General features: G+C 40.5%; 1 protein-coding gene across 1 annotated transcript in view; it reads right to left on the reverse strand.

The window, feature by feature from the left end:
* ATF7 (activating transcription factor 7) overlaps positions 1-20,331 on the reverse strand; it is a 118,766-nt gene extending 98,435 nt beyond the window's left edge. The window contains exon 1 of the mRNA XM_032210687.1: positions 20,170-20,331. The gene's annotated coding sequence lies outside the window, so the exon portion shown is untranslated. The remainder of the gene's footprint in view (positions 1-20,169) is intronic.
* Positions 20,332-25,949: the final 5,618 nt, after the last annotated feature.

Consider the following 25,949-nt stretch of genomic DNA (forward strand, 5'->3'; position numbering starts at 1 on the left):
CTCAGGGGCGAACGGCTGTGTTGTGCTGTCGCAACAGCGTAACACAACAGCCATGAGGCGACCACGCTCACGAGCAGCCGCCCAGCAAACCCCCTTTCCAGCTGGGCACAGTGCCATTCACTGACCTAGGGATATCGGCAAGCTGCGTGAGCACCTGTTCGCCGCCGCCCGGCATCTTGGCGCCTTCAAAATGCCAGTGAATGGCGCTCTGCACAGCTGGAGAAGGGGGTTGCGTAAGCGGCTGTTCCGCTTCCACTCGCGTGCCTCCCAGCCTCACGATGCCCTGGCCCAGCTCTCCCCGCAGAGCCAGAGCACCTCCGCTGCCACCACCATCCCAGCATGGCTTTTTCGGCAGCTTCCAAACTGAGTCTTCTGGCAGTTGCCGCTCTGGGCGTACACTCTATGGTTGTGAGTTGGCTGCCGGCAAAGCATACTCCCAGAGTGTACAACCATAGAGTGTATATCCAGAGCAGCCACTGCCGGAAGACTCAGTTTGGAAGCTGCCAAAAAAGCCATGCTGGGGTGGCGGCAGCAGCAGGGCAGGTGCTCTGACTCTGTGGGGAGAGCTGGGCCAGGGCATCGTGAGGCTGGGAGGCGTGTGAGTGGGAGCAAAACAGCTGCTCGCACAACCCCATTCTCCAGCCGTGCAGAGTGCCATTCACTGCATTTCGAAGGCACCAAGACATGAGAACCGGGCGGCGGCAAACAGGCGCTCATGTGACTTGGTGCCACCCCTAGGTCAGGGAATGGCTGTTGTGCCCGGCTCTTTGGGAGCCCGCTCGCAAGACAGCAGCCACCCAGAAACCCCCCCTCTTCAGCTGGGCACAGCGCTGCTCACCAACCTAGCGGTATCCCGAAGGCGCCAAGCAATGCAATCACCTTTGCCTCCCCCCCTGTTCCCGCGGCTTGGCACCTTCGGGATACCACTAGGTTGGTGAACAGCGCTCTGCCTGGCTGGAGGTGGGGGATTGTCCAGGGGGCTTGTTTGCGGGGGAGGGCTTACATTTTTGCCCACCAGAAAAATGTGGCATGGCCTTATTATCAGGACATGTCGTATTTTTGGAGAAACACAGTATAGATTTGTTTGTATGTATGTATGTATGTATGCATGCATGCATAATATAAAATAAAATACTGTAATTTGCCTCTATTTTACATTCAGGAACTGATCCACCTTAACTAGGGCACTATCAATATTGGAAAGACATAGTTTGACAGACGAGTAAAACCAATGGGAAGACAAATCTGATAAACTGACACTTCAACCATTTGTACTGATTTGCCTTTTAAGCTTAGGAAGACAAACTCCAAAAATTTCAGCATGCTGCACTTCAAAAATACTTTCAGAAAGAAATCAAATGTAAGATTTAAATATGGTTGCGTCTTACAATATGGGAAATGATTTTTTTTTAAAATTCCAATAAGAACAAATGTGAAAATAAGGCCAATTTTGAAGTGTAAAGAACAAAATGAACTTCAACTGCTGCCTCAATATGGGCCCAGACATGACCCGCAGATCTCTCATGAAGCCAATCTTTTGAAGAATAGCTTCAGTATGATGGTAGGAAAGAGCAACTGGTGTGCAGAACAGACTATCCCACTCACTGTGAGACATCAAGATGCACTCCAAATGGTTGCCAGTTGTCAGGAATCTCATTTAAAACTTCAAGCTCATATATTTCCATCCATTAGATCCTGTGTTTCTTAATATAGATTTTAATAACAGTTAAAGAGAGAATGTTATAAGTGCCTCTTTCAAGTATCTTCCCCTGTGCACGAGACTGCTAACTACTTTGTATACCTGGAATAAACGAAGATCTGCATCTGAAAAGCAGTTTCGTTTCTCATGCTTAGTAACAAAAATCATTCTTGACTAGCACCTGTATAATTAGCTTTCCCGTTGTTTAAACTGGGAGGCACCTTATGTTAACAACTGATTTAAGGAGTTGCTCTTTGCCACTATGGACGTTTGCTAGAACTGCAATCCATATCCCACAGTTTCATGTAATTTCTGACATAATAAATGTAACTAGCTTACCAGAATTAATATATAATGAAGTATTTTTCTGTCTGTTCTTGATGAGGAAGAGGATTTACAGTAGTCCGAAGCATTCCCACAAGCAATTTTTCTCTCTAGTGTTCTCACGCTTCTAACCCACCCAATAAAATACAACACTAAGTCATCTTTAATATACCTTAGAGATCTTTTTTGTTTTCTGAGAATCGTGTTCCATGTGAAGGCATATTTTATAATTCCTTCATTATTTTAGGTCTATTGGTTGATGTTAACCATCACAGCTATTCTCGAAGGATAAATGTGTGTATATGACAAAAATGAACAAGCATGTATATTTCAACCAGTCCAAAAAAGGGTAAGGAAAAATAAATACGTTAACTGAATCAGTTAATTTATTAAAACTAATTGTCTGTAAAGATGTCCTATTTAAAATTTTTATTTCTTCTTCCATTTCTTTTTCCTTTCATATTGTGCTTTTATGGCATAAGTCTGAAGACACGGATTTTCTTACCTTTGTTCTTTATAAGGCATGCTGGGAGTTTGGGAGGCTAAAATTCTAGCATAAGCAAACTACAGAGCCATGATACTAATAGTAAGTCACCTCAATATATGAGTTGCAAATTTTACCCAAACTTCAAGGCACAACAAACTGGTTACATAAAAGTACACAAAGTAAAATGCCAAGATGACCACTCAATTTACTAAAATTAAGTTGTATGTCAATGGGCACTTTCTTACTATGTCACATGCTAAGGGATATGCTTCTGTAAGAAAAAAAAATCTAAGTCAACATCCTGAAAACCATACAGTTCCCAACAAGCCCAATAAAGCAGTGGTTGCAATAAGTCATTAAAAAGAACCCTTAGTTCTTTGCTTCCAAGAACATTGTATGTAGACACAACTCATCTTGCCGAAGCAGCAAAATCTCCCTAGCCAAAAAAGTGAAAGGAAGGAAATCTGTGCTTTGAAACTGTTCCAAAAGCACATCACTCCTTGACAATGTTTCAGAGGAAACACATTGCTCCTATGCTCACTGAACTTTCTGAGGCAAGCTGGATAATGTATTGACGCAAAATAACTAAACTGAAAGGAATCAAGTGGGAATCCTCATGCTTTACATTACTAGGCAAGGCAATTATTAAATTAGTTGTGCCTGGTTTTATGACTTTTTTTTTTGCCATAGCCATTAAGCGAATTATGGCAGTTGCTAAATGAACCATGCAGTCATTAAGGTAATTCAGCTTTTCCTTTTGACTTTGGTTGTTGGGTGCTGGCTGGGAAAGTCACAAATGGTGATCACATGATCCTAGGATGCTGCAACTCTTATAAATACAAGCCAGTTGTCAAACACCAGAATTTTAATCACATGGCCGTAGGAATGCTACGAGAGTTGTAAGTGTGAGGTCTGAGAGCTGTGAGAATTGTAAGTGTGTGAGGACTGGTTGTAGGTCACTTTTTTCAGTGCAATTATAATTTCAAACACTTGCTAAATGAATAGTTGAGAGTCCAGGACTACCTGTACTAATGCCAGCATGCAAAAAACAAAATGGAAAATACATAGCAGATAGCGCACAGAAAAAAACATGAGCAGCTACACCAAAGAATACCAGAGTTAGAAGAGACCTTGGAGGTCTTCTAGTCCAACCTCCTACTCAAGCAGGAGACCCTATACCATTCAAGACAAATGACTTTCCAATCTCTTCTTAAAAACTTCCATTGTTGGAGCACCCAAAACTTCTGGAGTTGAACTGTTCCATTGATCAATTGTTCTCACCAACAGGAAATTTCTCCTTAGTTATAGGTTGGATCTCTCCTTGATAAGCTTCCATCTGTTACTTGTTTTCATAGGTTTTGGAGAATAGGTTGACCACACCTCTCTATGACAAACTCTCAAATATTGGAAGACTGCTATCATCTCCTCTACTCATTCTGTTTGTTAGACTAGATGTTCCCAGTTCCCCCAACAGTTCATCATATAGTTTAGTCTCCAGCCCTCTAATAATCTTTTGTGGCTGTTTCTCTGCATTCTTTCTAGAGCCTCAACATCTTTGTTATATTGTGGTGACAAAACTGGTGCAGCAGAAGCCCACAGAAAGGGTTTTGCTATCTCTCTACTCTGATGCTAAATATCACTCCTGGCAGTTAATATACAGAACAGCATGGATAATTAAAGCACAAATGGCTGTAATTAGAATGGAGAACTACAGAAGCACTTACTCTCTTGTGCAAAACTTGGCTTTTGTCTCTTTCCTATAACTTTCCAAGAGTTATTTAAGGAATTTCCAGAAGAATAAATTTGGAAAAAAGAGGAAATGGATGAGAGATTCCTATTAATAAATTGTTCTAAAGGTTGAGCAGAATTTGAATTTGAGATCAAAAACATTATCATTTGTAAAATATTGTGCAAACATTCCAAAAATATTGTTTTATTGCCATAAGGATTCTTTCTTATTTTTTAGCAGATCAGCAGACTGTTAGCACAGATGTGCCAATTTAAACTGTAAAATTCCCAAGCAGAATAATTTAACAAGAAATCAGTATCTATTTCTTAAAAAACCTGCATCTCAGGTTATCAGGGTCACTTTATACCCGTAGTGGCGAACATATGGCATGTGTGCCACAGGTGGCATGTGGAGCCATATTTTAGGGCACGCGAGGTGTTGCCCTGTCAGCTCCAGTGCGCATGCATGCGCTGGCCATCTGACTTTGACCTTCTTTTCAGGCCATTTTTTGCCCTCTAGAGCCTTCAGGGAAACCTCCTGAAGGCTCCGGAGGGCGAAAAACAGCCCTACGTACAAACCAGAAGTTACCGTAGGGCTGTTTTTCTCCCTCCAGAGGCTTCAGGGAAGATCCTGAAGCCACCGGAGGGCCTCCGGGGGGGCTGTTTTCACCCTCCCCAGGCTCCTAGAAAGCCTCTGGAGCCTGGGGAGGGCAAAAAAAGTGTTCCAAAAGCAGGGGGAGCGTTGGTCGCATGCGCACGGGGAATAGCACATTGATGCGCACTGGGGTCACACACATAGCATTATGGGTGTGGCCATGGCACGCATGACCCCCCCCTGTGCTCCCCCGCTTTTGGCACACGATCCAAAAAAGGTTAGCCATCACTGCTTACTACAATGCAGTAACATTTTCTAGAAATATTTAAATATTCTTCATTAAAATGCAGCACAGCTAAAAAAGCATGTTGGTATGGGAAAGATTACAGTAAAGAATAAGAAAATAATTATAAAGGTTTAAAAGCAAAGAATGTTTTTGTTAAAAAAATGCATAAACTTTATCTATTTAGATATTTGTATGCATGTTGCCCAATATACTTTTTGCAATCTATTTTCTCCAATACATTTCTACTTATTCCTCCCTCAAACCCTGTTGTGTTGTCTCATTGTGGCAGGGGTGCTCCAATGATAGGAAAGATGGAAAGAAAGAGAAGAGGGGCACCAGCAGCAACTTGAGATGGACTCTGTTATAGTAGTGATGGACCATCATGGAGAAAATCTTTCTATGTGATAACTAGCAGTTGAAAGTGATTGATGGCTTGATGGATAATCCATCCATCGATTATTTCCGTACATGAATTTCACTAATGTGTACTTGCAACACATTAGCCCATTTCCAGGTTGGGCAGATTATGTATTTTGGTGTAAAAGTATTAATAAAAATGTAACTTCTCAATGACTGTATCAAGATTCAATATGCATATATATGTAAATACACACACACATTTGTATTCCACATTTTTTACAAACAACTCAAGGTGGCAAACACATCCAACATACTTTAATATTTCTATGTACAACAACAACCATGTGAGGTGAGTTGGTCTGAGAGAGAGAGATTCCTTTGCTCCTTTATATGAATGTTTATGTAAAAATAAAAATTTGGTCTTATTGAAGCAGCAAGGAAGAAAATCTGATGTTTGTTTGGTTTCTATTGCCACCCATCTAAACTAAGGACTATGGGTGGGATATATCATAAAAAGGGTTAAAAACAATTAAAACAACACAAGCTAACTCAAATTAAATTACACTGGATTCCCAAAGTTGCTAGACTATTATATCACATATTAGTATAATAATATGTATATTGCTATTATATATTGTATAAGTGCTACACTATTATATAATGATGTGTTCTGCACAAAAACCTAAATCATAAACCATGGTTTACAAATAACAATGGCTGTTTATCAACCCAAAACCATATAATTCTTATTATGGTTTATTATGTAAAGCCGATTTGAATATCATCCCAAATCATGGCTTGCACTAATAAAACCAAACAAACCATTACTAAAAATGAGAGTAAGATTTTTCTATTGGTGAAAAGACATATTCTTCCAATGACAATTTAATGGTGAAGCCCACAGTAGGAAGAAGTCATATGGAGCCCCTTAAACATAATTACATTAAGTTAATTAAAAGATTAAAAACAAATTTCAGAATACCAAAGAATGACAATATTGTAAATAATCTTTCTTCTACCTTTTTTTAGCCAGTATGCTTCTCACCAAAGAACTTCTGCTTTGCAGCAAAATAGAATGTTCCAAGTGGGGAAAAAACCTGGATTGTTTCCAGCATATATTCTGTCATAAGGTGCAACAGACTGTTTAATAATGAAGATTTTAGCTGCTGTGTCCTGTTTTAATTATTTTATTGCCGCAATAGAATAGTTCTGTTTCAACGAACTGAATTTCTGAATGATTGGAAAAAATGCTACTACAAAAGATATGTAAATACAACTTTATTTATACTTTAACTGTTCAATGTTACCACAAAGTAATATAAAATTCTTAGGGAGAAACAAAATGAACTACTTTGTCTTTACTATAACTACATGTTGGAATCTGGGGCATCGTATTGGTCTAGTGCAGTGATGGCAAACCTTTTTGTAAACATGTGCCAAACGTCTGCACGCATGCATATTGCGTACCCCACACCCACAATGCAATGCACCCTGCTCACCTGCGCATGCACGCAGGACCCCGTGCATGGGCGCATGTCTCCTGTCCATGCACACATGACCCCCCCCATGGAGGGGGGAGTTTTCACACTCCCCAGGCTCCACAGGCTTTCCTCAAGCCTCTGGCAGGGCAAAAACTGCCTCCCTCAGACTCCAGAGACCCTCTGAAGGTTGGAAACACACTCCATTTTTGGCATGGGAGGTTTCAGGGAGGGCCTCCAGAGCCTGAGGGAGTCCATTTTTGCTCTCCCAGAGCCTTGAGGAAAGCCTCCGGAGCCTGGGGAGGTGAAAAATGGGACTTCCGGAAGTTCAGAAATGGGTGTTTCCTACCTCCGAAGGGCCTGTGTCTGAGGGAGGTTGCGACTACTGACAGAATTTTTGTCCAGGTCCTGGGTGCTGACAACAGGCCAAATGGCAGGGCCCTGTATTGTTAGCGTTGGCCGGCATAAAAGAACCGCAGGAACCTTTGGTGTTGGGGCCAAATTGGGATGTGTAAATACACCTCCTTTAAGTCGATGGATGTTAGGAGGTCCCCTTGGCGAATCCCTGCGAGGATGTTTTGCAGGGATTGCATCTTGAACCTCCTGTAAGTGATGTGATGGTTGAGGTTCTTGAGATCCAAGATTGCCCTCCACCCCCTGAGCTCTTGGGGACCAGGAAGAGGATGGAGTAAAATCCCCTTCCTTCCTGGTCCAATGGAACCTGCTCTATGGCATTGATCTCCAGGAGGTGATTTATCACCTGGGTCATGAGCTCCCGCTTGAGGAAACAAGAGGGGGCGGGGCATTTTATGAAGTTTCTTGGAGGGCGTGAGAGGAACTCTAGTGAGAGCCCCTCCCTGACGATCTGAAGGACCCATGTATCCTCCGTGGTTAGCTCCCATTGGTGGACGAACAACTGGAGTCGTCCCCCTATGGGAGGTGACACTTGGTGGTCACTTGGATTTGCAGAAGGGCCTGTTGGAGGCACCACCGTGACCAGGTCTGCGGTAGGAAAATTGCTGCCTACTCCTGTCCTGAAAGGATTGCCTGTCCTGGGTCCTATCTGTGGAGGTCTGATTGAAGGACCTATTACTGGAGGATGGTTATGGAGAGGAATCATTGGCACGAAAGGACTGCCTCTTATAGTAGGGAGTGGATTCGAGCAGCACCAGGAGGTGTGGCCAAGGAAAAAGATTCCTCAGTCCTAGGGCAACCAGACTAATTTAACCCATTGCTTGGACTCTCCAAGCAGTGCACAGGAAAATACTATCGTTGCAATCTCCTCCTATAGGTGTTGTGCAGGAAGTGTTTGCAGCTCATCTTATAATACTAAGACAATATTGTGTATGAACACAGCACTTTCTTTGCTAGCTTCCTTTTGTCATCATGGACCATGTAATGAACACTGAATATGACTCTCATTCTTTGCAATATCTGTTACAGCTATAATCCAATTCACTTATTGCAGTGGGGGCTGCAGGCGGTACGCCCTGGTACGGGCGTACCGGTGCCTGCCGGGAGCACCGGATACCATTCCGGTACAGTGCTCCGGAGGGCCCACCCGCCCTCCTTACCTGTATTTGAGCTCTTTGGCTCTTCTGCACATGGAGCATATGGTGCCTGTGCAATGCTCTGCCGAGCAGCTGGAGCGTCACAAAGGCATCACAGGAGGTAAGGATGCATGTGCGTGCTGCACACATGCTGTGCGCATTCATGTGGTGGATGCTGGGTCCCGTTGCACCGTACCAGTTGCACCGGGATCCGGAACCCACCACTGACTTATTGGTGTGCAGTAAATTTAATTCTGCTAAGTACTATTTTCATAAATATATCAAAAACAGAGTTATATTTTCTAAACTACAATCTTGATTTCAAATTGTTAACCCAAAGTGGAAAAGATTCTTAAATTTCAATGCACCTTCATATAATACTCCTAAGACGTGGTGATTTGTAGATTTGCTGATTAAAAGAGTTGAATTTGGGAAGAAGTGTATTATAAGATAACTTTAAAGGAGGAGGGCAGGTAAATAAACTGCAGTAAAGATAGGAAGTTGCTTTTTTATATAGCCTTTTTTTTACTTTTTCATGTTTCCTTTTTGTCTTTTATTATTCTTACTTTATATTATTTCATGTTTATCTTTTGTTTCTGTGAAAATTTTTAATAAAAATCATATAACAAGAATTGATATGAACTAAAACATGTATTAAAACTATTCTTTGTGACCACTTTCTAATTGTTGCTTTATTTCGTCTCAAAATGCTAACTATTCAATGATGGCAAGAAACTTATCCAATAGGATAAATAAAATGAAATTAGAAATTCACAAAATTCCAACAAGAAACCTATTACCCCATTAAGGTCTTGATCATGATCTCAAGATTTAAATCTTTCCTACTCTTTCCTACCAAAATATTGAAGAAATACCCTGTTTCCCCAAAAATAAGACCTCCCTGAATAATAAGCCCAACCAGACTTTTGAGCACATGGGTTAAAATAAGCCCTCCACTGAAAATAAGCCCTCCCTGAAAATATTGCAACACAGCAGCAGCCATGAGGTGACCACACTCACCACCTCCTGCACTTCAAAAATAATAAGACCTCCCCAAAATTAAGGCCAAACGCTTATTTCGGAGCTCAAATAAATAAAAAAATAAAATAAGACCCTGTCTTATTTTCAGGGAAACACTGTAGTAAGAGAAATATCAATAAAGTCCCAAGGAAAAATTATATGGCATGTTACTGGAAGACATAAAGGCCTTAATTAAGGAGGCACTGTTGATGGATAGTTTCTGTATACAGGAGGAAAAAAGACAACTTGCTCTAAGAAGGATTAAAAGCAGCAGTGCATAATGTCACAGAACACTTGAATTCATATTTGTCATTAAAAAGGACCTGCAGTTGTAAATCACGCCTGTTTTCAGTTCTGAGTGGTTTGTCAACTAGAGCACTATGGCTAGCCCTTAATTTACAACAGTCCATTTAATGACAGTTCAAAGTTACAGCAGCACTGAAAGAAGTGACATGATCATTTTTCACACTTATGGTCACACGATCAAAATTTGGATGCTTGGCAACTGACTCACATTTATGACGGTTGCAATGTCCCAGGGTCATGTGATCATCTTTTGCAATCTTCTGACAATCAAAGTCAATGGAGAAACCAGATTCATTTGACAACTGTGTTATTACTTTAACAACTGCAGTGATTCACTTAACAAATATGGCAAGAAAAGTTGTAAAATCGGGTAAGATTCACTAAACAAATTTCTCACTTAGCAACATAAATTTTGGGCTCAATTGTCGAGGACTACCTGTAGATGAAAATAACCTGACCTCATTGATCCATAGCTTGTTTGGGTTGTCACACTGATTTCTATATGCTCTGGAAGATAATTTGAGGTCACTACCTTGTTACAGAATGCTAATATTTATTTAGCTTTGTGCTCAGTAAACAAACTTTGCTAAAGCTTGTACAAATCATCTGAGGAACAAAATGACCCACTGGATCTGTTCCTCATGCTCCAACCATTCGAAATGCCAGAATAGCTGTTATGAAATCCTTTGAAGGTCCTCCGGGCATGCTTGTATAAAGGTTTGCCACCAATCCTGGCAGAAGTACACTCTTGGCAGTCACACTCATCCCGAAGACTGCAGGAAAGCTTCAAAAGAGCCACTTTGATTCTTTAAAAAGTTGGATTCTTTGCCGTTTTCAGGAACAGATCAAAAGAGGAGCATAACTGATTTGCAGAGGCCTATAATACAGCACAATTTTATATTTTCTGCCTTATTTTTGTTTTATTATTCAGCAACTCTGCATAGACAGCAATATGTACATCCAGTAAAAAGAATGCCCTTTTTGCTCAAAGTGAATGCATAAATATTCCCATCTAAAATTCCACAGGCTCTGCAAGAGTACAACAAAATAGCTAGATGATGGATCTTGTGGTCTACCATGTTCGATGGAAACTAAGTTTAAAAACTTAGCTCAGAATATGCCCACAGTTTTCTAAATGGCATATGAATAGAGACTGTATTCAATATGATTTCCCCAGGGAGCCCTTGAGATTTCAGGAAATGTTGGCTTCCTGGGATTTAGCAAAACTGCAGCATTTGCTATTTTCAGACTGTCCCCCAATTTCCTTACAGTTTAAATAAATATTTCCTCACAATTGTTCGTGTCTAAAAAGGCATTTTGAAAAACAAGGTTAGAGTACTGCAATCAAGTGATTTACTGATAGATTGCTGTAACTAAATCTCCACTTGTTCCCCAAACACTGCATTTTGAGGTAGGCTTTATTATAGTGGTATAAACCCATTAAAATATAAAAGCAAGAATCTGATGCTGTCAGAAAACAAGTTTACCCTTTTTATATACAGGCTAATTAGAAGGGGAGGGAGAAGGAATTTACTATAGTCTTTTAATATCTTTGCTATAAACAACATTCTAACTGATTATGCTAATCTTCTGTGCTATTTAGTCAGTAGAGTATTCCAATACTTATTTTAAATATTTATGTATGTGTTTTCCATTTCACAGTAACCCTCAAAAAGAGTTGCCAATTGGCAGGAGGAAAAAGAGAGAAAGCACTCAAAACAAAAGAAAACAAATAGGTGGACTATTTCAAGCACCAAGAGAATATAATTTATTCTAAACTCACAAAGTGTTTTATGTTTAATTCCTTTGGGGCATGCTCCTATTACATAGAAAATAGCTTATTGTTGAACTTAATCCAAAGTATCTCAAACTTTTAAAGTCCCTACTTATCTTCTTGGACTTTACTTCTAACCCCCTACCACAAATCCTCTCACAATGCCATGCAACCTACAGCTGCATCAAAAACATGCCTCAAAGTGATATTGAAAATTATATACAAGTTCATCCTTTCCTTATTCCCAGTAAAATCTGAGGAGAGTGGAAACATGCAAATCGGCTCCTTCACCTTCAGCCAGACATTGCTTGCAGCATTTTTGACAGTGCTACTCTTTTAGATTACAGGATACAAGAGGATTCCCTAGCTACAGTTCATTGAGAAATATTTCTTTGCCAATTTTACTGCCAACTCAAACATAATAGGATAGTACAGGTAGTCCTTGTCTTATAAGCACAATTAAGCCCAACATGTCTGTTGTTAAGTGAGACAGTTGTTAAGTGAGTTTTGCCCCATTTTCTTGCCACAGTTGTTAAATGAATCACTGCAGGCATTCAGCTAGTAATATGGTTGTTAAGTGAATTGGGCTTCCCCATTGACTTTTCTTGTCAGAAGGTCACAAAAGGTGATTATATGACCCCGGGACACTCCAATCATCTGAATTTTGATCACATGACTATGGAAATGCTGCAACAATTGTAAGTGTGAAAAACAGTCATAAGTCTCTTTTTTCGGTGCTACTGTCACTTTGAACAGGCATTAAAGGAACTCTTACAAGTTGAGGACTATCTGAAAATATCCTTTTTTACTCTCATTTTAAAAAGGCATTTGAAAATCCCAGTATATGATATTGGCACTCACATATTTTCCAAAAAACATAAATAGATCCTGATTTCTGATTACTTCTTGTAATACAGATAATTCTTAATTTGTGATTGTTCAAAGCTCTGATAGATCTCCCTGGGGATGGGGGAACTTAAACCTGGATTCAAAGGTCCAACACACAAACACACACACATGTGTGATCTTGTTAACTGTACTTTGCGCACTCAGCAACCAGCTCGCATATACCTGTATATGGCTATATGCAACATCGCAGCCACGTGACTGCATTTTACAAAGGCAGCACCATTGGTTTGCTTAACAACCGCAACATAAAACCAATTTTGTTGTATTTAAGTACAATGACAATAAAGATTATACTTACTCTCCATAACTACTGAAAAGAATCAAAACCATACCTATATAGATTCAGTACTTCAGGAGAAGAATTTCTGCCCAAAGAGGAAACTTCTATAATTGTCATTTTGATTACTATTTTAACATTGAAACACTTGTCATTTTGATTTATAATTTTATTTACTTTTGGATTTTTCTTTTCAAAGGTGTACAGGGAAGAAATTCTACCAACATATAAATAGGGGGAACAACATTCGTATTATTGAAACAGAAGCACTACTGAAAGTTAGATGGTTGTACAAAAAACTCATCTTAGTTACTGGCTCAACAGTGAAAGCCTTAGTTATGAGGTCCCATAATCCATGATAACTACATGAAAGATTTAGGCATTAGCCTGAGATTTACAACATAGAAAAAAATAAAGCTCCTGCATTCCCAAACCTGTTCATAGCAACTACTATGACCAGGACCACAAATTAACTCACAGTGCAATCCTAGATTTCCTGATGAATCTATACTATCTATAAAGGATTTGGCAATAGTGTAAATCTCTTAATCCCCACACAATAACAACTGAACATGCTTGCAAAATCTTAAATTATACCTATAATAAACTATCAGCATAATGCAATTACACTGTTTGTTGCAGAATAATAAAACAAAATGTAGTTATGATCTCAGCAATTATACGACCAGTATACTTGGAATAAGTAACAGCATTCCTCTCTCACTATTTTGGGATGCTGCATTCAAGGGCCCAAAAATTCAATACCTTATAAAATGATGAGAAAGTTTTCCTTTACCTGGTCATCTAGCAATTACTCACTCAATAAAAACATATTTCCACAGAAGCATAATATGCTTAAGGCAGTTGACGTGCAAATGAGTGGGAACTTAATGTACTGTAGAGACAGAGCCTGCTGAATAAGAAGGAAGGAGTCACAAAGATATATTTTCATGTATACAAAATTAATATGGATATACGAAATCAGTTCTGTGTAATAGATTTCATATTACAAACATACGGATAAGGTTACTTCATATCAAACTTACCTATTCATGCATAGATATATGCATGATAGTTTTTTGTCATGATGAGGAGAGGTATTCTTCTGAAATCTTGTTTAATTTACTAGTCCAGCCTATAAGGGGGCTGAAACCAAAACTGGTTACTTGCTTGAGTACATAGAAAGGGTATTATTGGAACTGGGGATTTTTGCAGCTCATGTATCTGGCCTTTATTCTAAATCAACTCTAGCCAAATATAGTTATTAAGCTCCAAAAAGCTGCTAGTTCACTCATCTATTTTCAATCAGGAAAAAAAAATATTGCTACTCCATTACCAGGTTACTTTTTCCTTCACAGCCAGTATGGAAGTTAAGAATCCCCTTACTTTTCTGCTAGTACAATAGCTAAGTTGGCCAGCAAAGAAAGGACAAAGGTCTCAGTTCCTCTTTAATAGCCTGCTCACTTGTCTGGAGGAAGTTCTATGTGTGCTTTCCTGCAAACAATTCCTAATTCCCATTGGCAGCCAGGCAGTTAAATATACGGTAATTCCACATGACAAGCCCAGACTTTGCGGCATTCAAACAAAAGTATGGTTTTTTAAAAAAAGACTATTGTTGACATCACTTACAATAGTTAAAGACAAGTAGGCTAGTAGAAAAGTCTTGCCTGTTAAGTGGGTAAAATAAATCTTGTATCATAATGGAAGCCCACAACATTTTATTCCTACCTGATAAATATATATTTCTACTCACTAGGCTATGGATAACTATGCGGATTATAAGTAGCCAATGATACTTATCTTCTTTTATTCATCTAGTTGAGCATTACATAACTTGGTGTAGGAGCATTGCATAATATAACAAATATCTGATAGGTGGAACAAATATTGATATCAAGATAGAGTTACCAACAATTTAAATCCTACAGTTTCTGATCATCCCCCCTCCCCAGTTGATGTAAGACAGTTTTTCCTACCTTAACACTTTCTACATAAGAGAGCCAGTAAGGTCTAGTGGTTAAGGCACCAGGATAGAAACCGGGAGACTGTGAGGCTAAGTCCCACGTTAGCCATGAAAGCCAACTGTGAGCCACTCGCTCTCTCTCAGTCCAACTCACCTCACAGGGTTGTTGTTGTGGAGAAAGGAGGAGGAGGAAGGTATGTTGGATATGTTCATTGCCTTGAGTTAATTGTAATAAAGGCAGGATATACATAAATAAAAAAATGTTTTATTAAAAAAAATTGTCCGCAAATACATCTATTAGGAGTATGGAAACTGGAAAACTAGCTACTAAGAAGATACTTAGGTTAGGGAAGATAATGATAGGTCACACTAAAAAATAACTTTAAAGGTCTGGAAGAAGGCAAAGGAAACTACTTCCATAATGCAAGAAAGCAACATGGATAAATCCATATATTTGCTAGAAGTTGAGTTTACTATAAACCTTTAATTTACTGATCTTCATTTTAGCAGACTAATGGAATAAAACAGGTTGATCATTTTGTTTTATTAAGGGTTCAGAACTGTGATGAAATACAAAACTTTACAAAAATACACAAGTCCTCACACACAACCAACACATCTACAATGCTTGATTCACTAAATAAAGTGTACTTAACACTTGCTAGGTTAGCAGTATATTACATTTTACCTAAAGACAGTTCAATATATTTATCAGCCTCAATATGCCCAATGCTCTCAAACAGTTCTGTCATATCACAGTGTTATTCTATGAAGTCCTTAGCAAAAGAAGTGGCTAAGTACAGAGGAAACATCTTGAATAAAATCATCTTTTTTTTTCTTCCACAATTTTCACTAATTTGAGTAATTTCACTTTGATTTAGTAAGATTCAATGCTGCAATGTGAGAAAACTCTGACATGACATCAACATACTAAATCAACATATGCTAATATCAGGACCAATTGTCAAGGAAAAGTTAATACTTAAGTTCTATAGCCAACAGGGCATCACAGATGTCAGGGTTCCAAGTAATAACCCCAAAGCAATCAAAACTTTGAGGCCTCGAGTTTCCTCAAAGCAAAAGTTTATTTGGATATCATATTGGCACAGCTGGTGAAAACCCCCGGGTTTCCCCATCCAAATCAAACCTCAAAGTTCTTGCCCTCCAGGTCACATGTCCATCACATGGTCCAATCAGGTTGTCGTTCCAACTCCGGCTGGCTTTGGTCCATGCCCTTTCAACACCTGGTAGAGCATCCTTGGCACCCATGAGAAAGAATGTTATTTTGGCTACCCATCCCCCAGCTATCTCTATATCCCCCCACAAACGTTCCCACAGCTCCCCCACCCCACATCAATGTTACAGCCCTGAAGATGATCCTAAAATGGCGTCAGGACTGACAACAGAATTCTTAGCTTTTAGTTCTCTATAGTCAAGGACACGGCCTTGCACCTGGATAGAATTTAGTATCTGATCTCCCTTTCCAATTCTAGAATTGAGAAATCTCAATATCTGAAAATTCTGCAAGGAGTAAGAAATTATGAAAGAGGAATTAATCATACAAATCCTTCCTACTGTTTTTTATTGCCTCTTCATTCCCTTGTCATAGTGTCCCTTTTTCCCATAGTTCGCAAATATAAGATAAGCTTAATAATATTGTGACAAAGCCCATCTCTGTTATTTGAAGCAAGTATTTATTTTCATTACAAGGACATAACAATTGATCAAGCATCTGATGAAACACTCTACTATACAAATTAAGATTTCTGTGCCACTATAGCAATAGCACTTAGACTTGTATATTGCTTCACAGTGCTTTACAGCCCTCTCTAAGCGGTTTACAGTCAGCATATTGCCCCCAACAATCTGAGTCCTCATTTTACCCACCTTGGAAGGATGGAAGTAAAATTGATTACAAATTGCTCCATGTAACTTCAGTCAGCAAAGGAACTTGTCGTGATTTTAATATAAACATTACACTTCTCAATTTTGACCATTTTTATTCTTTATTAACAATTTGATTTCCCATGTGGAGGTTCAGTTTAACATAATCACCAACACACGAAGTTACAAGACAAAAAGTAATGGTAATTCAATGGCTGTAAGTCAGTATATAAATCCATAATTTTTCAAACGTTATATTACTGAAAGTTGACCATGCAGCTATAGGGAAACCACTATTCTTCATTTTCCTAATAGCTATTCAGACTAGATTAGAAAATCTTCCTACACTGCTGTTGTCTCTACGATTCTGTGTGAAGCATCTGGAGCTCTTAAAATAAGCCACACAAATATCATGTATTATTCTAAACAAAACAAGCTGCAATTACTGTCACTTGAAATGAAAGCACTTTCAAGTAAGATAGTGGGGCAATGTGCATATTTTGGATTTTTTTTTTACAAAGTATCTTTTGTATTATTGTGGGTACTGTGAGGTGTTGCTAAATCAGTTATGCATATTAAAAATGTATTTTAAAAATTGTACAGGTAGGTCTTGACTTACAACCATTCATTTAGCTAATGTTCATAGTTACAACAGCCTTGAAAAAGTGATTTGCATTTACGACCCCAACATCATCTCCATGGTTATGTGATCAAAATTCAGGTGCTTGACAATTGGCATTTATTTACAAAGTTTGCACTGTCCCAAGCTCATATAATTATGGTTTGCAGCCTTCCCAGCTGGCTTCTGACACGCAAAATCAACAGTGGAATCCAAATTCACCAAACTTCCTCATTATTCATGTAACAACTGAAGTGATTTGCTTAACAACCATAGCAAAAAAGGTTATAAAATCTGGCATAACTCACTTAACAACCAACTTGCTTAACAATGGAAATTCTGGTCCTATTTGCGGTCATAAGTCAAGGACTATCTGTATAGTATTTTTTAGCTCCAGCCCAGTCTGTCACTGTCCCACTTAAGATACCAATCAAGTGATGTTAATGTTTTAGGACAATGTTGATGATGTGAAATAAAGCTTGCTATGCTATGAAAAGTTTTTGACACAGTCATTCAGGAAGAATTATCTACTTCCAACATTCCTTAAAAGAAAATAATGTCTGCACTCAACTCCAAGATGGAATTAATGTTCTCAAATGGACACTATCTTTTCCATGATTATTCTAGCTGGTGTCACTGGACTGCTGCCAAAGGCCACAGAACTTTGTGATCCCAATGATGTCACTCTCAGTTAACTAGCTGACACTGCAAAACAGCAACCATCAATACTCTATGCTGTCACAACCACGTTTATCCATTCCACTAGACTGCCTTACTGACACATATCATGACACAAGCATCACTTCCGCCTCCCCATTCAAAGTTGGCAGGTGAGTGTTATTTTTAAAAAGTAGTGATCACCACTTTTTTTTGCTAGCCCTACCCCTTTCTATAAGAAAAAATAAGAAGCAACAGCTCAAAAGACACCTGTCATGGTGGATGGAGTTACTCAGCTACTGTACAATCCAAAGAGAAGATTTTAGCTTACAGCAGTTTTCCACAACAACTCTTAACTGCCAGTTCAGGTGAGCAAACATTAGTTATCTCCTAGTCATTTATCCTATACCCTTAAACAGTTGAGGAGCATCACTCTGCTAGTTATACAGAATGTGAGGCCTTTCTCTTACGGGGGAAATCTCATTTGATGGGGCTGAAGAAGGGTTATTGATGCAGATGGTTATTAGGAGGCAAACTAATACCACCAGAGTAGCACCACTTTTAGGGTGGGGGGCATCTCCTACAGTAGTATAAGCAATACTGCTCCCTTTCAGCCTGTTTCAGCAGTCCTTCCAGGAGAAGTCACCTCTGTACACTTTTCCCATTCCTAACCCATTTTGTATGGCATTTTGGATACCCCATTCCCTCTCAAAAGGGTTGGACATTCAAATGGAAATTGATATTTCGTGGATAATCAGGCAAATAATCACAGCCAAGGAGCAGCAATCGATATTCACTTATTGATTCCCTCTGGGCAGTCTGGCAACTTCTCCATCAACTACACTGCCCAGAAAAGCATACAGAAGTTGGGAGAGACTTGCTACCCCTATTTCTACTTCATAGGTGTGTCCAAAGGAACTTGCAGCTGTAGTTTTCTGCATAATCTTCTTGGACATCAAATATGGAAGTTTTTCCAGACTGATCTAGGAGGGCTTTCCAACACTTATTTACTGACTCTGCAGCATCTTTTAAGCCTTGAACAAGTCACCCTTGTTGTTGTTTTAGTATACTGTACAACAGTGGTCCCCAACCCCCGGTCCGCGGAGTACCTGGCACCGGGCCGCGCAGCGGCCGGGGGCCATGATTGCTGCAGCGGCTGGGGGCCATGATCGCTGCAGCGGCCGGGGGACATGATCGCTGCAGCGCAAAGGCTCCTGGGCCGTGCGCAAAAGCTCCTGGGCCGTGCGCAAAGGCTCCAGGGAAGAGAGCCCCGCGCTGGTACGCACGTGATATATAAACAATCAATGTGTCGTCGCGAACAATGCCCCCCCACCCCTGCGCGCGCTCAGCGGGCCACGGTAAAATTATCAAAGGCTGACTGGTCCGCGGCGATAAAAAGGTTGGGGACCACTGCTGTACAACAATCTCGCAATATGTTTGGAGAGGGAGAGAGGAGCGTTTCTCTATTGGAATGTATATCTTCCATTAAGTCTTTGCAAGAGCTGTAATCGTCTATGATCAGTAACACCAGCCTGCTCTCCTTCCTTCAGGATGATGTTTCTGCCTCTCATAATCTGAGCCCCTGGACTACCCGTCCTTTTCATTCTCAGCCATTTCACCCACATGTATGCATGTGTATGCATATATGTATGTATGTATATGTGTGTTAGTGTGATGTGTGTGTATGTATGTATGTATATACACACACACACACACACACATATATATATATATATATATATATATATATATATATATACACACACACACACACACACACACACATAACATACATATGCATACACACACACACACGCACGCATACACACACATGTACAGAGAAACACCCTATCCATACACGTGTCCGAGAAGCACACTCGTGGGCCACCCGCCCAGGCTGCTCCCAATTCTTCCCTTCTCGCGCGCCCATCATCCCTCCTGACTCCTGGGCGCGCGAGCGCGCCCCTTCTCCTGGCCACCGCCCGGGGCCCCTTCTCAGAGCTTCCTCACAGTCTCCGAAGTCCCGCCCACATCAGGGAAGGGGGCGGGCTCCGGCTGCACCTTCACGCTCTGATTAGACGAGTCGCCCACCGCTCCTCTCGAGCGCTGCGCTAATTGACGCAGCAGAGCTGCCAATCACCGCCAGGCGGAACCCCATCTCGCAAGTCTTGGAGGAGTTAGGGTTTTTTTTTCTTAAGGCGAGGAGGAGGTTAGAGAACGGGGAGAAGCTGAGAAGCAACGGAAGACACTCACCTCGGGAGGGGAGAAAGGAGGGAAAGTGACCGAGCTCCCTCTCCCCTTTTAAGTCCCCGTGCCCCTCCGCTTGGCGCCGACACTAACGGGACTCTTCCCCACTCTCCAGCGACAGCCCCCAAGTCTCGCTGTGGTGGATTGCGGTGCCCCCCCGCCCCGCTGCTTGCTGAGCACCCGAGAGCCTCGCGAGATTTGATGAGGAGGCGGGGTCACCGGATGGCAAAACCAATGAAGGAGTGGTTGGGCGGGATTAGGAAAAACAGAAGGTGGTGCTGAGGGGGGGACGGGGAGGGGGGTAGCGGCGGCGGCCGCCGAGGGGGAGCAAGTTGTTGGTCTTGGGTGCTGCTGCTTCCCGCTGCTCGACTCCCGGGGTGGGGAGGGAGAGGGCGCGGGCTCATTTGCGCGCGAGGAACACCAGTAGAATTCGGGCTGCCGGTCCTCGAAATTCCTGCAATTCCTTCTCCAATCTGGTGCCCTCCAGGTGCTGCCTGGGAAAGTTGCCTCGTGTGGCCACTGACCACACAGAATATGGTCAGTGTTTGGTCCACTTAAAGCCTTGGACCATTCTTCTGTATGTTCCGTCTTTTTCATTCTCATCCATTTCACCCACATGTATGTACATGTATGTGTGCATGATATGTGATATATACATACATATATACACACACACACAGAGACAGTGTGTGTGTATAAAAGATATAAAATCTACATTATATATATGCCAAAATGCCAAAATCACCAGCCTCAAGATGCCGAGTGGGACCTCGCGGAAATGTTGCCAAGACAATCTCAATCTTACACAGGAAAAGACCTGAATACAACAAGACCAGCATACCTACACCTGTGAAAATCTAAACACACACACACACAGAGTGATGTGTAGTCAGGGGAGGCAAGGCTTCACCACTGTCACCATGAAAAGAAAAAAAAATGTAAAAGGAAAAAGGCTGAGGTAGTTGCTGCCAGAGTCACAGTGGATGACTGCTTAGTGCTTCACTGTTGAAAAAAAGCCTCTAAAAAAGTGCCCTCTACAGGAGGAGGCAGGAGAACCACGTGCCTAATTTAGTCTATCTTTATGATCACTCGAGTAGAGTTAAGCAAGGGTTAAAAGCCGAAAAATTCCTTGGTTCTCTTGCCCCCTCCTGTAGAGGGCGTTTTTTTAGAGGCTTTTTAAAACAGTTATATATATATGTTATATATGTATGTGTGTGTGTATGTGTATACATGTATATATATGTATATACATGTATACACATACACATGTATTTTTTTATTTGTGCTGATAAATAAATAAAGGGAGACATTTATAGATCTATTTCAAGCTATTTAGCTCTCATCAGCTAGCCATACCCTTACTGGGATTTGAACCTGGGCTATATTGCACACTAGGCATACTAGGCAGAGATCTTAGCCATTAGGCCACAGGCTCTTATCCGTTTATCAGTGAAGCCAGGGTGAAAGGTATCTATTAGATTTTTTACAACCCCTGGTAAGCCCCAATTATGGGAGGAAGCTAACTGCTTCCATTTATATATATATATATATATATATATATATATATATATATATATATATATATATATATATATATATATATGTGTGTGTGTGTGTGTGTGTGTGTATACACAAACACACACACACACACACACACACACGGTGGTGCTCATCTCTGTTTCAAAGCCGAAGAGCCAGCACTGTCCGAAGATGTCTCCATGGTCATGTGGCCAGCATGTCTAAATGCTGAAGGCACAGGGAACACTGTTACCTTCCCACTAAATGTGTTTTTTTTTCTACTTGCATTTTTGACATGCTTTCAAACTGCTAAGTTGGCATAAGCTGGGACAAGTAATGGGAGCTCATTAAATTATGCAGCACTAGGGATTCGAACCACTGAACTGCCGACCTACCTGATTGACAAGCTCAGCATCTTAGCCACTGAAACACTACGTCCCTGCCTGTGTGTGTGTGTGTGTGTGTGTGCACTGTACGCACGTGCGTGCGCACACACACACACACACAAAAAGAAGGAAGATACAGAAGAATGGTCGAAGGCCATAAGTGTGGACCAAACACTGACCATGTTCCCAATGCATTTAATCAATCTCCTGTAGCCTTATTTCCAGGTAAGTGGTTACTGTCTATATCATTTGCAGAGTTACAGCTGCAGGATTGGAAGAATTGCCATAATTAAGATATAATCAAGAGTCCTTTGCTCATGACTATGCTGTATTTAATGTTCTTATTTGTTAACACCCCAGATTCTTGTATCTGATCAAACGTGGCTAATCTGGAAAAGGCCAAGTAGAGTTAGAATTAATACTTGGATGAGAGGCCATAAAGAGAAGGAGCTTGCAGAAGAAAGCAGTAATCCATTTATGTAATGTCGCCAAGAAAACTTTATGGACATGAACCAGAGGTTGAGCTTGAGGGAAGGAAGTTTTTATCTTTACCTTTTATTTATAAAAATGCTTCATGATTCTGCTGCTTTAACTTGGATTAAAGGACCAAAATTTTGCTGATAAAAGCATGCTAATTTACAACTATCAAGATGAGACAGGTTCTTTAAACAGAGACTGCAGAATTATATCCCTCAGATATTAATTATAGAATAACAGTTGGAAGGGACTTTGGAGGTCTTCTAGTCCAACTCCCTACCCTATACCATTTCAGACAAATGGTTATCCAATATCTTCTTAAAAACTTCCAGTGTTGGAGCACCCACAACTTCTGGAGGCAAGTTGTTCCAAGTTGTTAATTGTTCTGTCAGGAAATTTCTCCTTAGTTCTAGGTTGCTTCTCTCCTTGATTAGTTTCCATCCATTATGATCAACTGTAAATCGGCTACTATGGTCAATATATACTCATTCTGGTGTCTGAAAGTTTTGTATGCTTCCATTTCCCAAACTTTTCTGTTTTTTATAACCTTCAATTAGCAAAGAATGTATTCAAAATCTGGGATCCATTATTCCTATGAAATTGAAATTTCAAGGATCTTCGCACCAATTGCATTTGTAAAGTTGTGGCTGCTGCAATCATGGTTAACCATGGCCCTATGATCCTGATTTCCAATGAACCCTGTCAGCTTCCCACGAGAAAAGTCAATGGGAAAGCTAGCAGGAACTCAGAGGTCATTCCTGCTCCCACTGCTTTTTTGCCTGTCCATAGTTATTCTGTTTGGGTAAGGAAATATCTCTGAAAAGGTGACCCAATGAAGTAGATTATTATCAATCATTATCAATATTTAACTTATGTCAAATGTTTTGTTTATTTAATGCTGTTTTCACTTTAACATACAGCAAGTTATGTAAATCTGGTACAAAATGGCTGGGTTGACACAACGTTGTAGTTAGTTTGAGCTACAACCTAACCACTATTTAGTTTAAACCCAGGATATTGCATGAGTATACCAACTTCGGTTGGATTTACTCCCTGGGAATTACTTTTTAGGATTTCCACCTTAGACTGATCAAAACTCTTTTAAGTACACACATTGTGCTAAAGTATAATTTGCTTAACCATTGTTTGTTGAATAAAACATAGTTAGATGGGTTCACGCCACACACAAATTGATCAAACTGCTCTGTAAGCTAATCGGATATACAGTATAAATACAGCATTCAAACATGGATAAAACAACCTGAAACCAGAGTTGGAAGCAACCATTTAAACCATTAAGGTCAACACTGAACGACTCCTACATAAAGTTTCTCAACACTATCACTTGATAAGTTATTTATCAAGCGTGAAAATAAGAGGTGCCCATATTTTTACTTGCTGTAGATCACATTTTTAATGTATACAGCCAGCATCACTGCAGTGACTGTAAACAAATTCATAATGTAATTCCATTTAAAACAAATGCAGTGGAATTTTGCCTCTCTCCAACTCTGTTACCTCTTTTGTCTTTTAATATTATTGCATAGGAGAGCAACCTGTGATCCCTGAAGCACTCTTCGGATAGCCCCAAAATCAGCAGGCTGATTTCCCATAACAATGAGCAGGGAAGCCTTTAAAAGGCAAACATAAAACCTAACATAATTTTAACACTAAAGTTTTGTTCGCTTAAAGTACTGTGAAAAATCAAGGCAAGAAATAAACCTACATAGACTTGGTTGCATGCTATCTTCTATTAAACAAGTGAGGTAAAGATGTCTGCTTCATCTCTTATGATTAATAGAAACTGCCTGAGGATCTCTCTCAGTGGTGAGTTGCTCTTACTGTCACTACCGGAACACTGATCACACGCTCACGGGTTCTGTTCGTGCATGTGCCTGACTTGCGCTGTGTGCATGTGCGCAATCCACTGTCCCTAAACAACCAGCTGCTTGTTGGGGCTTGCGCATGCACCGCACACTATGCATGTGTGCGCATTTGTTGTTTGCCATAAAAACAGCTAAAGCGGGCAAGCAGGTGGGCCAAACAAGCCACCATACCAGTATGCTCTCAGCTGCCCCCGGCCACTACCAGTACAGCCGTACTGGGCCGTACCCACACCAACCCACCTCTGATCTCTGATACTCAAGTGTGCAGTAAAGACAGAGATGCCTCAGCACCTCCCATCTTGTGGGAATCCTAATGCCTGTTGACTCCCATCAAACAATTATTTTATCAGTGAATGAAGAGAACACTAACCCAGCCCATGGAAGCAGAGCAGTCCTCTGAAAACTCAAAACCACACTGGTTCTCTCTAGGGATAATCCTGGTTTTCAAAGGATTATTCTACTTATATCCAACATAGATAGGTAGACTTATTAAACACGTCACATGTTCCTTCAACTTATCAGCTGGGACTACAGACCTACCTTGCAGCCAGAAAGGCAGACCACTTCTGTCGCAACATAGGTATATATTGCCTGATTTAAAACCAACAGTCAAAGCTGTTCTTGAATGTTTCAGTGCCATTGGGGGGGGGGGGGGGAGGGGGTATACCAGGAGAGTGTGAGTCTAACATTTTTTAAAGGGCATAATTACATTGTTAATACCATGCCAGTGAAATGCCAAAACTGACAAAAAAAATTAAGCAAGAGATGCTACGATAAGTGAACAACTTAGCATTTGCTGCCATTGTTATTACTTAAATGTAGAAGCCATGCAGGTGTTTAAGCTGTATCTTGTTTCTGCAGGCTGCTGAATATCTCTGGGCCTAGACCACTCAAGAGGAGCCAGCTGACAAAGCATATGGTCTAGGAAATATCCCAGGCATTCCTACTGAAATAAGTATGTCCCCTTTGAAATGTGAGGAATAGATGCTGTCGGTGTGCAGTAACAGTCCACAAAAAATATACTGTTTTAACAAAAGGGTCAGGGGACAACTGGAAAGGATGAAAACAGCCTTCCTTTCTTTCCCCAACCAAACAATCTTGAGATCTCAAGACTACAGTTCCCAGAATTCCTGTGCTGGTTAGGAATTCCTATGCCTGTGAAAGGATGGGGAAGTTTGAATTGGCTGGTGTGAAGGGATAAAGTGTTGCTTATATTAGATATGGGGGAATATGTGGTCATCTAGATGTTGAACTATTGATTATAAGTTGATGGATTACTGCAGTAATAGGTAGGTAAGAAGAACACAGTCCACACTCTACAGTTTGAACAGGCATAGTTCAAAAGATGGAGCAGCTCAACCTGTTCAGTTTAGGATGGTAGTCTATGTCTAAATGAAGAATTCAGCTTGAGAATCTTAAATACCATATTTTTCAGCGTATAAGATGCTCTGGGGTATAAGACACACATTAGTTTTTGGGGAGGAAAACAAGAAAAAAAATCTGCTTCTGCCTGCCAGCA

Source organism: Thamnophis elegans, chromosome 2 (genome assembly GCF_009769535.1).
Source record: "Thamnophis elegans isolate rThaEle1 chromosome 2, rThaEle1.pri, whole genome shotgun sequence".
Taxonomy (NCBI): Eukaryota; Metazoa; Chordata; class Lepidosauria; order Squamata; family Colubridae; genus Thamnophis; species Thamnophis elegans.